This window comes from Daphnia pulicaria, chromosome 6 (genome assembly GCF_021234035.1).
Source record: "Daphnia pulicaria isolate SC F1-1A chromosome 6, SC_F0-13Bv2, whole genome shotgun sequence".
NCBI lineage: Eukaryota > Metazoa > Arthropoda > Branchiopoda > Diplostraca > Daphniidae > Daphnia > Daphnia pulicaria.
This window is the reverse complement of record NC_060918.1, coordinates 11,017,476-11,030,487: the sequence shown is the minus strand read 5'-3', so window position 1 is coordinate 11,030,487 and position 13,012 is coordinate 11,017,476. Positions and strand designations below refer to the sequence as shown.

At 42.6% G+C, this 13,012-nt stretch overlaps 1 long non-coding RNA gene across 1 annotated transcript; it reads left to right on the top strand.

The window, feature by feature from the left end:
- Nucleotides 1-5,423: 5,423 nt before the first annotated feature.
- On the top strand, nucleotides 5,424-12,232 carry LOC124344479. The gene is made up of 3 exons (XR_006919751.1): nucleotides 5,424-5,846; nucleotides 6,289-6,455; nucleotides 10,974-12,232. It is a non-coding gene; the product is annotated as an uncharacterized LOC124344479 (long non-coding RNA).
- The last annotated feature ends 780 nt before the right edge of the window (nucleotides 12,233-13,012 follow it).

Genomic DNA, 13,012 nt, shown 5'->3' with positions numbered 1-13,012 from the left:
CGCGCCCGTTGTCGTATATGGATGGTGTCGGTGGTGGTGCTGGTGGTGGTGGTGGCACGACGACGCAGTGAGGCACACACAAGAAAGAGCTTAAGAGTTTGACGAACCATTTTTCAAGGGTGCGACGTGTGATGTTGCCCAGTGCGAAGGAAGCCAAAGCAGCTGATCGTTTTTCGAAGCTTTTTTCTTTTTTTTGTGTGTGTCATAGTTATATACCTTTAGAAGACGGCCAAGCAGGAAGAATGATAAGAATAAAAATAAAAAAAGGGGGAAAACTTAACCTATAGGCTCAGGGCGACGGAGGGGGGGGGGGGTTAGGTTTAGAGGAAAAGAAAGGCTCTTATATAACAAACCCATAATAAAGAGAAAACCCTTTTATGATTGAAGACTCGGTAGTGGACTGTGTGGACTGGGCTGGGGCTGCTGCTGCTCTTGTGTCACTATGCGCATGTCCCAATTCCTCGGGCTCTAATCCTCCACTTAAGAGCATTAGTATCTCGCAAAGTCCACGAGTCACTCTGTGCTTCGCCACGGTCTTACACAATATTATTGGCTTTATCCGGTAGCTAGCAGCTAGCAGTAGAAGCAGCAGCCCATCAGCTTCTTCTTCCCTGGCAGCAGCAGCCGAGTCTTCGCTCTCCACCCGACGACTCGCATATATAGACTCGAGAAGGAGAGCAGCCAAGCAACTAACCGATCATTGTGTGATACGTCTAGTCTCTCTAGTCTGTTTCCCCTGTCTCACTGCCGATGGTAGACTGCACAACAAACCTCTAAGCCCAACGTTGAATCCTGAAGCAAAGTCTTTTATTCCTTCTCTCCTATCAAGAAGAGAAAATAGACATGGGGGCTCCCCCCCAAAAAATAAAAGAGGTGGAAACTGGCGGGGGGATGTAACAACATTCCAAAAATTGACTCTACAAGGCTCTGTGTACTGGCACTGGCTGATGCGCTAGCTCTCGAGTCTAATATTATTTATTAGGAGAGAAGAAGAAGAAGAGAGACTTTTGACGCTTTTCTTTGATAAAGGAAAGAATATTATAGAAGAAGAAGAAGAAGTAGAAGAAGAAAACAAAAATCTTCGTTTTTATTTGGCTGCTGGCGACTGGAACGAAGTCGATGTCATCGCCTATTCAACTCTTCACCTGCGCTACCCCACTTTTTCTCTTCTTCTTTTTTTTTTTAACTTTTTTAAGTTCTGACTGTTATTTTTCCCTTTTTTCTTATCTTATTGTGTCCGTTAAGGTTGTATTCTTCTTTTCTCATCTTTCGAATCATTCTTCTTTGGTTCTTTTTTTTTCTTCTTCTTCTTCTTCTTCTTGCATGTAACAGTCAGAAGAATTGTTCGGCGATACAAGAGACGAGTGTCAGAGCCATCCGCACCATTGCTGCGCTCCTGTCTGGATGGTCTCTCCCTCTCTTTCTCTCTCTTCGCCAGTTTGGATATAATAGACACGAGGAGGTGGTAGAGAGAATGACCGTCTTGTCGGAGCGCCTCATCATCATCATCACGATTGCACGGAGGCTAGCTCCGTCTCTCGGCTGCTCCTGCTGCTGTCTGTCTGTATATATACGCTGGGATGCTGCAACAGCAGCTGGTTAGTCGTTATTGTCGACAAGGATTTTTGTGCGACGTCATCGGGTGTGTCCTTGTCTCTCGTTCTTTTCTTCCTTTCTCTAAGAGATATCCAACGACGAGGATAGAAAAGAGAAGAAGAGAGAGCCTGGAAAAAAGAAGAAGAAGAAGAAGAAAGAAAAGATGAAAGGCAAGAACAAGTTAAGGAACAACACAACAAAATAATACAAGGATACATTAAAGATTGTTCTTTTTTTCTTCTTCTCTTTTTCCATCGTCTCTCATCTTAAAAAAAAAAAAAAAATCTGTCGGTGATTCCTGGTTCGAATTTGACGTAGACTATCATCTTCATCGACATCGGCGCTGTGTATCGCCCCCTCTCAACCTCCCACCCGACCCCTCTCCAATTATTATTATTATTAAAAGAGGAGAGATGCTGCTCTCTCTCTCTCTCTCTCATCTTTTTTTGCTTTCCCCCGACTTCCTCTTCTTGTTCCTATATAGATGCCGAGCTTTGCCAGTTGGTTAACTTCTCTTATTAATAATGAGCCCTCCCTATTGGATTGGGTGTCCTCCCTCCCTTCGTCCTCCTGCCGAAAATTGGAAAAATCGCTTTTTAATTGATTCGCGATTGTTAGTCTGTGTCGAGCCGTTTATATCTGCTTATTGATTCATATACGTTTAAAGAAGATTTGCCGGATGCTGGCCAATCTCAAAAGAAAAAAAAAAAAAAAAAATCACCCACGCCAAAATCGCACCCCGTTATACCTCTGGCCAAGTAAAAAAAAATTCCAATTGGAAACTGCAACCCAAGATTTTCCGCTTTTTCAAAAGATTTTTCTTCTTCTTCCGCTTTCACCCGCTTCCTGCCGCCGTGGGTTAGGGAGACGAGAAGGAAAACAAATGAGTATATGCAAATCGCTGCTGCTGGAGAGACGGCGCCTGGCGTCGTCACTCGGCATTGCAGCAGCAGTCCGCGCAATGTCTGCATGTGGGCTGTGCATGTGTTGACTTTGGACGGGAGGAGGCGACACCCTGGCGACGTCATCGCTGACCACCGCCGTCGTGCGGTATAGAGTACAACACATCGATGGATCGTAGATGCTTTTGCGGCCCGCTTTTGGTCGACGCCAGCGGTGGCCAATGTTTTCTTGTTCAACAGTGGAAGCCGCTTGAACAACAACACACACGCGGAGAGAAAAAGAAGAAAGAGGCCAATGGGAAATAACACTCGAGACGAGCTGAAGAAAACTCTTCGGCGCCTATTGATTGTATAAATAGTGGGAAGCGGCTCGTGTGAGATAGCCGAAAGAAAGAAAGAAAAAAATAGTTGTCAGATATAATATTAGAAATAGGCTATACCTAATAATAATAATGATGATCAAAGAAAAAGGGGGCGAGACGTCGGCGACGGGGCATGTATAGAGTCGAAGAGAATATATATATAAAACAAGAGAGAGAACGAAGCCAGCGCGCAAAAGAAGAAATATAAAGTGTTTATGCGGTATTTCGGTCCGAGCGAGAGAGAGAGAGCTATAGAGGGAGGAAATAATAAGTGGTTAGCCAGCGACGATGACGGCCAGCGACGAGAGAAAAATGACGAGGAGGAATCGAACGAATGGAATAACGAACGAACGCGATTTCAGCTTGGCTACCAACGTTTAATTGACCGGAGCGAATGGGCTTTAGCATAGATGCAGGATATCCACATCGTGCTGCATGCTGCATTGCTGCTGCTGCCCGAGGAATTGTTATTTCTTCTTCCTCGTCTTATATTATCCCGAATTTGAGTTGTGCATTGTTAGAGACCTTTTGTTTGGTTTTTTGTTTTTTTTTAAGTTCTTTCCTATGACTTAACTATCGGTGGTATATTCTGTACACGACGAGCTTTCGAGACAAAAGGAGAAGGAGGATTATAAGCTGAAATTTTAATAATAATGGCCGACAAAGCGGATGAGACGCCGCTGTCGATGTTTGCCTTCATCCATCAATAACAACCGCGCGCTGTAACCCGAGTTGGAAATTTCGTGGAATAAGCTGGAAGAGGATAAACGGGTAAATTTTTTTGGGGGGTTTTTCAATGGATACACCGCGATGGAGTGAAGGACAACACGGACCCAAATTAACCTCTCGCTGAAATTAACCGATTTGTAACAAAAAACCGGCAAGCGACGTCACCAACCACCGAACAACAAGAAGAGGAATGAAGGAATAAAACGGGTGGAAAAGAATATAGAATGGCACACATATACAGTCAATATACAAAAAAAAAAAAAAAAACAGAGACATAAACGAGAAAGAGAGAGAGAAAAAAAACCTCACAAAAATGACGGTGAAACACGCGGAGCTTTGCCCAAAAAAAGACAAAAAATAATAAAACATGGAAAAACATGCGGCTATTCGCTGTCCACGTATAACAAGTGCCCGTCAGTGCGTCGATAAAAATAGTCGGTTGTGGGCAGCAAGAAAAGGCAAGAACCCACATTTCAGTTATATAATACACAAATAAGCAAACGTACCAACAAAAAAAAACAAAAAAAAAACTCACGAACGTCCTCAAAAGCCTCAGAGCGAAGCGAAGAAAAAGAAAAAGAAGAGACAAATAAAACAAGCCGAGAACAACAGCCACGACAATAACCCCAGCCAAAAGGAAGAAGAAAGGAAAACAAAATACATTTTTTCTTTAACACAAGAAGAAGAGGAAGACACACATAGACAAACTAATACATATAAAGCATAGCATGGCGTATAGCATATATATATATTGGGGGGGAGGACAACGAAAAGAAAAAAAAAAAAAAAACGTTCACCGAAGGCGACTGGCTGGGACCCGCCACCGTGGCTGGAACGGACGGAAGTAATTTTCGCTTGGGCCAGAGAGTTGCGCGCGGGACTGTGAAATATTGCTGCAGGTATGCGCGCATATAACCGTGCACGGCTATATAGCTCGCTCGTAGTATTATATAAGTATATATACAGCCCCAACACTAACGGACGACTCGAACAAGACCCAAAAATGAAGCTCAGACTTCCCGATCCCTCCCTCCGACACTCACCAACATATTCAACATGCGTGTTGAAATCTTTTCCTGATTTTTCTTTTCTTCGAAGGTTTTTTTTTTGTTTTGTTTTTTGTTTTTTGTTTGTAAAAAAAAAAAAAAATAATTTTTTTTTCTTTCTTTTGTATGTCCCGCCTACCTGGCGTCTGCTCTAATGACGCCAATGTCTCTATTGACTTAAAAAAACTTGATCTGACTCACGCTCGCTGCACCGCTGATGGATAATGAATTAATGAGGGAACAGATTGCGGTACCGGCATATCTTATTGTGTTTATTATTCTAGATTTTCCTTACAGATTTTTTTAACGACCGTTTCTCTTGCCGTTTCTGCAATCATCGAATTGTGCAACTCAAGTTCCGGGTGTGGATAAGGCGGTCGATCTATTAGCCACACCCCGAACGACGAAGAATCAACCTTCTGCACTTTTAATGAAAGAAAAACATCAATTATTTATCATCGAATTTTATTTGAGTGCGCGTTACTTTTACATAGAGAGATCGTGTCAACGCCAATGTCGATATTATTAAACGGAATTGATCTTTCGTCTCCTGGGATATTCACCATTAACTGATGTTTCGTTCACTATTTAAGAATTTATGTCGCATCAGTGTCTTTCATACAGGTTCACTTGAATTGTCGGGGTTTACGGTAAAGTCACAACCTTGTTTCACTTGACGTATGATTTTTGCTTCAAATATCAAATTCAATTTATATTCAAAATCTCGTAAATAATTCACGCTGTCGAGTCAAGACGAGCGAGCGACATCTTATTTATTTTCTGGACGTATAATATTTTGATGCACCGGGATGATTGCTGAATCATCATGAATCATTATTGACTTGTAGTAGACATTATTTGCAAACTTATTTATTACACACACACACACACACAAATGAGACGCACATAAAAATGATTTGTCGCCGATGGAAGACAACTTCCTCCTTAATATCGATATCTTAATAGGCTTGGTTAATTAAAATATTTGTGTCGTCTGCTTTCACACTTCACAGTTTCTTTGTTTCACAGTTTCGAAAAAGCAAAAAGAGACGAAGTTTCAGATATTTTTTATTTTACAAAACTGAACAGATCACTGGATTGGAAACGTGTACGTGGCTGCAAGAGAAATAGCAGAATAACAAAATAAAAGGTGGTCGTGTGAACTTTGGTGTCTTGATTCCCCATGCTCTCCACTCCATGGTCTTTCTCAGGTAAATAAAATTAAGAATACGAATGGAATGATTTTGGGAGCTTATACAGAAGAGTTCTAAACCTGTTCCAAATTAGTGAAATGTTGGTGCCCAACTACAGAGACTAGCATTTATCATGTATGCTTGGTGCCGATGCATGGCAGAATTTGTTTGCTCTATGCAACCTTTACCTTTGTGCAGATTTCAGGTCTGAGAAAGCCATCGTAACCACAAGATGTGCAAATTTTGATACTGACCTGTCAACACCAACAATCTCAGCGTCATCGGGAAACCTGCCACATATTTTTAATAATACCTGAAACTTGCATAAAAAGGTCTTACACGTAAACCATATGTAATCCTGTTTATTAACAATAAGAGGTTACCCACTGTCTTCTTTCTGTTTTCCTTCTTTTTGTAACAGTAATATTTTTTCGTAACCCATTTTTTATTTTGTGTTTAGACAAACAGCTCCTAGTTTAATTGGAAAAAAAACTCTGTTCTCGTGTACACCCATGTGAAAGTGAGTGGATATTCACGATGGCCCCCCTTTTCCTATCCTGACTGGCGTCAACTTTACTGGGGATGGAGCACTTGTGATGCCTGGCTGTGGATTTCCCGGGTTTAAAGGTAGGACAAATGTCTCTCTATCTTTCTTTTTTTTTACTATTTAGTGTCGTTGATTATGAATCGTTGCGTAATACGATTATTCATGAGCTAGACGGTTGACTGCAAGTTTTCTCTTGCCGTTTCTGTTATCTCAATCAGGGTTAACTAAATAACTCATTTGTAGAGCGACTTCACATCAGGCTTGTTTTATATCTCACAACTTTGTCTGCGGGCAAACAATCAAATTCAATATTTTTTAAATTTTAAACACTTCATTGAACAATGTGCAAAGTCTTTAAATTTGTATGTCCAAGAAGTAGGACCTGCCGCCACACCGGCACCTCCTCGAAAATTGATTTTGATTTTGCCTCGTGCTGATCGGATATATATAACTTTTTAAAAAGACGTAGAGAGAAACTGGAGATGAGAAGACGGACAACATTTTCCCATTCAGTCCGGTCAGGATATCATAAAAACTAGCGAGACCTATATATCAGATGGCCACAAATGAGTGCCGTCATATAACCATCCAAAGTTTTCTCCGGCACGATCCGACAGCAGCCATCCAGCAGCAGCAGCCTCCAACGGCCAAGCGAGAGAAGAGGTCATCAACAAGAGTTGGGAAATGAGTTGGGGTGGAAAGAGGGGGAAAGAAAACACATCTTGGCATATAGGATAGAGAAAACAATAAAATGGGTGTTGCTGCAGTTTGCTGTCCGGCAAGATTTTTTGGGTTTGTTATTTTTTTTTTGGGACAATCTGACGAAGTTCTAACCCCAAAACCAGAAATGCGCAGTCGACTACTCTCCGGTCCGATATCCATCTCTCGTGTTTGTGTCTTCCCATGTCTTTTTTTTTTCTTCTACCCCGTGTGTCCATCTGGTTTTTTTTTTTTCCTTGTCTTAAACAAAAAATTTCTCGGCTTGTTTTTGCATTATAAATGACATCACAGGGAAAGGCCACAAAAAACAAAAAAAAAAAAACTTCCATGGCTGTCGAGGAGAACCGACTGTGTGTGTATATATGTGTGCGAGTGCCTTCCATGGCGCTGTTGGCTCCTATATTTTATCTCTACCAAACACAGTGGAACAAGCCGTTAAACTCTAAAAATTGGACAAGAAAATACAAAAAAAAAAAAAGAAGAGAAGAACCGAAGAAAACACGTGGCATACATCTCCCTCTTCCTCTCTCTCTCTCACGTATAAACCTGGCAGACAGGCATGTTTACGGCATTGGGAAAACGAGACTTGCACATTATTGCTGGGCAGCGTAAGAAAGGTGGAGGGAATTACGTAATGCTCTTTAAACTCGTCCGTCTCTTCGTTATTTGTGCCTCCCCCCATTTTCTTTTTCGCTTTAAAAAATTCATGACGAACCGAGGGAGAAGCAATAACTACTAAAAGGTGAAATAATTTCGTAGAAGCGAGCTTCACTCGGTGTATTATTCATGTTTCCCTGATAAATGTCTAGTCTTTTGAAAATGCTGAAAGCAGCTTGTTTCTTTTCAATTACCAAAAACGAAAAGGGACGTACAATGACGAGGGATTTTTTCTTTTTCTTCTCTCTCTCTCTCAAGAGGGGCCAGCTAGCAAGGTCTGTCCCATTTCGAGGGAAAAGAAAAGGACGTAATATTTGCTGTGGCAACGCACACACATATAAGAAGGGCACATCCGCAGGTCTATACAGAATGCGACAGAACTTTGGCCCTTTAAAAAATATATCTCAGCGAGAAAGAAGGGAATATAATGCGCCAACCGCCTACAGACTGTACACACACAAAAGCATTGGGCCTCTTAAAACATTTTCCCCAAAAGAATCTACAAATAAAAACTATAAAGTTGAGGATCGCATGAATTTTTTCAATAGACAAAGTCTTTGGACCCATTCGATTATGTCATATTCTCTTTTGACTAGAGCCTATTTTTGTCCTCTCTCCCCCGCTGTTATATAGCGAACAACATCGCCCTGAGAGTCGATGAGCAGATCGGCCAGTGAGAGAAGCGGCAGCTGCAACATTTGTCTTGGCACTTATATTGATGACACGGGGTTTTTATTTTTTCTTCTTTCTTTTTTTCTTCTAGACGATATATGTCAAAAGCCGGCAACGTCATCATCTCGACTTTTTGATGGTGTCTTTTCTATTCTCTCTCGTTTGTCAACAGCTCGTGCTTCCTCCGCTTTCTGAAAGTGACACTCGTGAAATCACGTGGATTCACGACTTGGCTGTTCGACGCTTTTTTGATATTTACATTCCGGTGTGTATGTTAGACTTGTACGATCGGCGACACTTGCCCCCTGTACGACAAGTCGACAGCAACTCAAGACTTATTTGCTTAACGTGTAGTCACAATAGTCGCAAGAGAAATGGGGCTCGCATCATGTTCCGACACTTCCCAACACGTCCGAACTTGAATCGAGACCTCGAGAAGGCGCGGACCCACGTAACCCCAATTGATTCCCGTTCCGAAATAGCCAAACACCCGAGCGAAATATTATTGACGCTCTTGACCATTTTGGTGTTTTCACCTTCATTTTCCTGGCTGATGGCGAACGACAAGAGAGAGAGAGGAAAAAAGGGTTGGGTCCGTATGTAGCTCGTCGTGCTCTCCGTGACCTTTTCGGCTTTTCCGCTGTGCGTCCGGTTTTGTTTGTGTGAGCAGCTCGCTCAGCGCTCCCGCACGAGTCGCGGGAGTTCATTCTTCATTCTTGGCGAGTTTTGGAACACTATAATCCGACCGGCAAGTTTGTCGATGTAATTACAATCGGTGGCCTTGCCTGCGTGATAAGGTGGGAAACGCCTCATCGATCCATCCTCGTCGATAATTCGACCGCATCCGACGGTATATTCATTTTCTTTTTTCTTCTTCTCCGAAGTGGCCAAAACAGCGCGCACAGTCGACTGGATCGAAAAAGGTTTCGTTTGATATTACGGTATTAGGTGCAAGTGGGAGGGGGAAATGCGGAAGGCCAAACGCGGAACACATTCACGCCAAAAAAGGGGCGAAGTTGATGATTGAATCGATCCGCGCACGATTCCCCAAATGTTCTGAATACCAATCAACCTGATGTGAGTGTAACATCATTCTATTCTCCTTCTTCTTCTTTTTCTTCGTCGTCGTCGTCGTCGTGGTCTTTTTCCATCTCTTCCATCCTGCGGCACCGCCAACGCATCCGTCCCTTTCGCCCGCGCTTCAGTCGCCTCCGGCTCAGCGTAATCAATCATCCGGCGTACGCGGTTTTTCGTCAGCCGCTCCGCTCAGATCGACCGGTTAATCATCCGCCGCTGTCTCTCTCCTCTCCTTTTCCATCTTTTGATTTTCCCCAAGTGATTTTTCTCTCCCCCCTTTCTCTCTCTAGCTCCCATATCCTGATTTATAAAATGGTTGATGGCTCGTCTTGCCTGTCTATTATTTCATGATCAACTAGGATAAAAATTTGAATTTCCCTGGGATAGAAAAAAACCTCGAGAGCCAGCAGGGGCTTTGGCCGATATGGATTACTCATCCAGCTGCGCGTGCTGCTGGCCATCCCCGCCGTCCGCCGGTAGTTTTTTTTTTTTTTTTTTTTTTCGTTCAAACGAAAATAAGCCGATTTCTTGCGGATTTCATGGCGAACCGAAGAGCTGACGAATACCCCCCCCCCCTGTTTCCGGCAAATTATCAGTTTTATTTATAGACTCGTATATAATTCTAATGCCAGACTACATATAACGGAGAAAACACGGTTTGATAAGCGAAGGGATTAAACTGCGCAACACACAGACATACAGCGCGTTACGGCTTTGTTGTGCGATGATGAACACACTATGCGCGGTGGAAAGCGGAAGAAGAGAAGACAAGACCCTGTAATCAAAGGTGATAATACGCTAACAGAGAGACAGAGATCGACCAGCCGTGTTTTTTGGTTGGGATGTGTAGACTTGCGTGCAAGTCTATAAACAAGGCTGTGACTATATAGCGGCGGGAAGTTGCCATATGCAAGAAAATACACAGACAGAGAAGAATACGGCCGGGGCCGTCTATATCCATACGTATATACACTACACGCGGCTGGATTAAAGACCCATTACTAATGACGGGGTTTTCGTCGAGGCTTTTGTGGTCAACGTGACCGAATAATCGACCGGCTGTTTGATGACTCGATGTGTGTGCGTTTGCTGCCTTGTTTTCCTTCTTTCTTGTTTTTTTTTTGTTTTTTTTATATTATTCGAAAGCTACCCCTCCCTCATTTCTGTTATTCTTTTTTATTTCCCTGACACACTATACGCCACATACACGAACACATGTATGTATATATATATATATAAAGTATTAAGAGAGAAAAAAAGAAATAGGAAACAAAAAGAAAACATTATAACTGGGCATTAACAAGCTCCCGTCTCGGCTGCGTTCAGCCATCGTTAGTGTTTTTTTTTTTTTTTGTTTTTTTGTTTCTCCCGGGCCGTTTCTCTTGCTGCCATGTCTACTTGTCTGACTTTATCGTTCCCCCTTTTTCTTTTGTTTGTTGTTTGTTATTTTTTTGTTTTTGTATTTATTTTAGGGTGGTATAGTTGTTGTTGGGTTGTTGTTCATATGAAAAGAAGCAAATCCATTGCAGTGACGTTTCGGCAACGCCCTCGAGCATTCATCGGATGACGACAAATCGTCGCTATCCCGTCTAATATACCTTGGGCTCGTAATCTCCTGTCGCTCGGCAGCCATAGGGCGTAATTGCTAATTCCCCGGGACAGCCACGTCGCATTCGAAAAACAGAGTGATCTTTTATTTCTTTTATAGTTTTGACTTTTCTTGTTTCTTGATTGGTCGCTCGCTTTATTGCACTCTCTCTCTCTCTCTATCTTCATTCGGCAACGACACACACACACACACACAGACAGACATGTGTTGTATAGCATGGAAAACTTATATGGACGATATTACTGCTTGTTTGTCTTGGCTCACGAATCGACGACGTCACGCAATTATCGACTATCTTTCGCCCATTCGTCGTCGTGTGTGTTGTTAGACTTTTTGCGCTGGATCGGCTCTTTTTTCTCTTTTTCCTGCATTTTCGCTCTCTCTCTCTCTCTTTCTCTCTCCGTTCCATCCATAGAGCTATATTTATACTTGACCGGGGCATGCCGAGACCTTCGGATATATATACAGATAGATGTGTGTACAGACCCGAGTCCCGCGTACATCACACGTTCATTCCTCTGTTTCATCTGTGTATGTTATGTGGACTACACAACAACAATCAAAAAGAGATGAAAGATGCCATTGCGCTATATCGAGAACACACAGCCAGATCCATTTTTATTTTTCGCCCGGAATGAGAATTCAATCTTCTGCTGCCTCCATTCATTTGCTGTTTTTTCTCTTAAAAATATGTGTGCGACTCCATTTCTGGTTTTCATTTTTTATTTTCTGCAAGTTTTTTTTTGTTGTTGTTTTGTTTCGCCGTATTATCTCACCCGGACACATTCCGTCATGGTGTGTAACATCTCACCGTCCGCACCTCTGAAACATAACGTGAGGGTTGGGAGGGTGGTGGTGGGGGGGGGGCTGTCGTCTTGAATATCCGCATGGCTGAGACTGAATGGCGTGATTCGGCTGTCGGAATTTCGCACCAGCACTCTTTGAGATGAGCGCAAAGTATATATGGGCCAGCATTTTCAACTGGGGTTTATTTTTAGACCAAAGTTTGTCCTCTTTTGATGACAAGAGACTCTGTGCTCTACTCTACTAGCAGAAGAGCTTTTAAAAAAAAAAACCCAAAACAGGAAACTGATGACCGGTGCTCGCTCTCGTTCGTACCTCCATCTATTGCATCTAGTTTCCTTATTTCTATTTAGAAAACAAAACAAAAAAATTCCCGTAATGCCGCGGTCAAAAGTTACGAATGTCAACGACCTTTTTGAGTGCCAGTATCCGCGATATAAATGTTGTGATAACTGTAAAGAAAAAAAAGAAGAAGAAGAAAAGAAAAGATAGAAAAATAAAGGGGGCTCTCAAGTCACACCAAATGTCGGAAGCTATTGTAATGTATTGCTCCGAGATACTCTCCTTCTCTCTCATCCTGTCGAGAGCTCTCTCTCTGTGTTCTCTTATTTTTTCTTCTTCTTTCTTTCTTTCTTTCTTTCTTTCTTTCTTTCGTTTTTGCCTCTGCCTCTCTCTCTCTCCATTTCGCTTTAGCTAAGTGAAGAGCGTTGTTTTTATGACCGGAAATTTCTCCTATGATTGAATGCGTAAGTATATAGTTGTGTGTGTGGCCATCCCTCTCCCCCCCCCCCCTCCCTCGTTCTCTCCCCCGCACTCCTCGAAATCGGTCCGCGTAAGAATTGTGTGCTCCCACTTTTCTTATTTCTTCTCGCTCCAGCGTCGGCCTCTTTTTTTTTATTTATTTATTTGGTTTTCTTGTTTTTCCTCTCTTTTTGCTCCCGTTTTCTAACGCCCCCGTCCGCCTTTTATAACATTGCCAGCCAAGCATAAGTCAAGCCGCCGTTGATGCTGCTGCTGCTGCTGCAGACTGCCTGTATCTCTTTTGTCTCAATTTGTTGTCTGCGGGATGGAGGAGAGTGCTAGAGAGATTGGATTGCC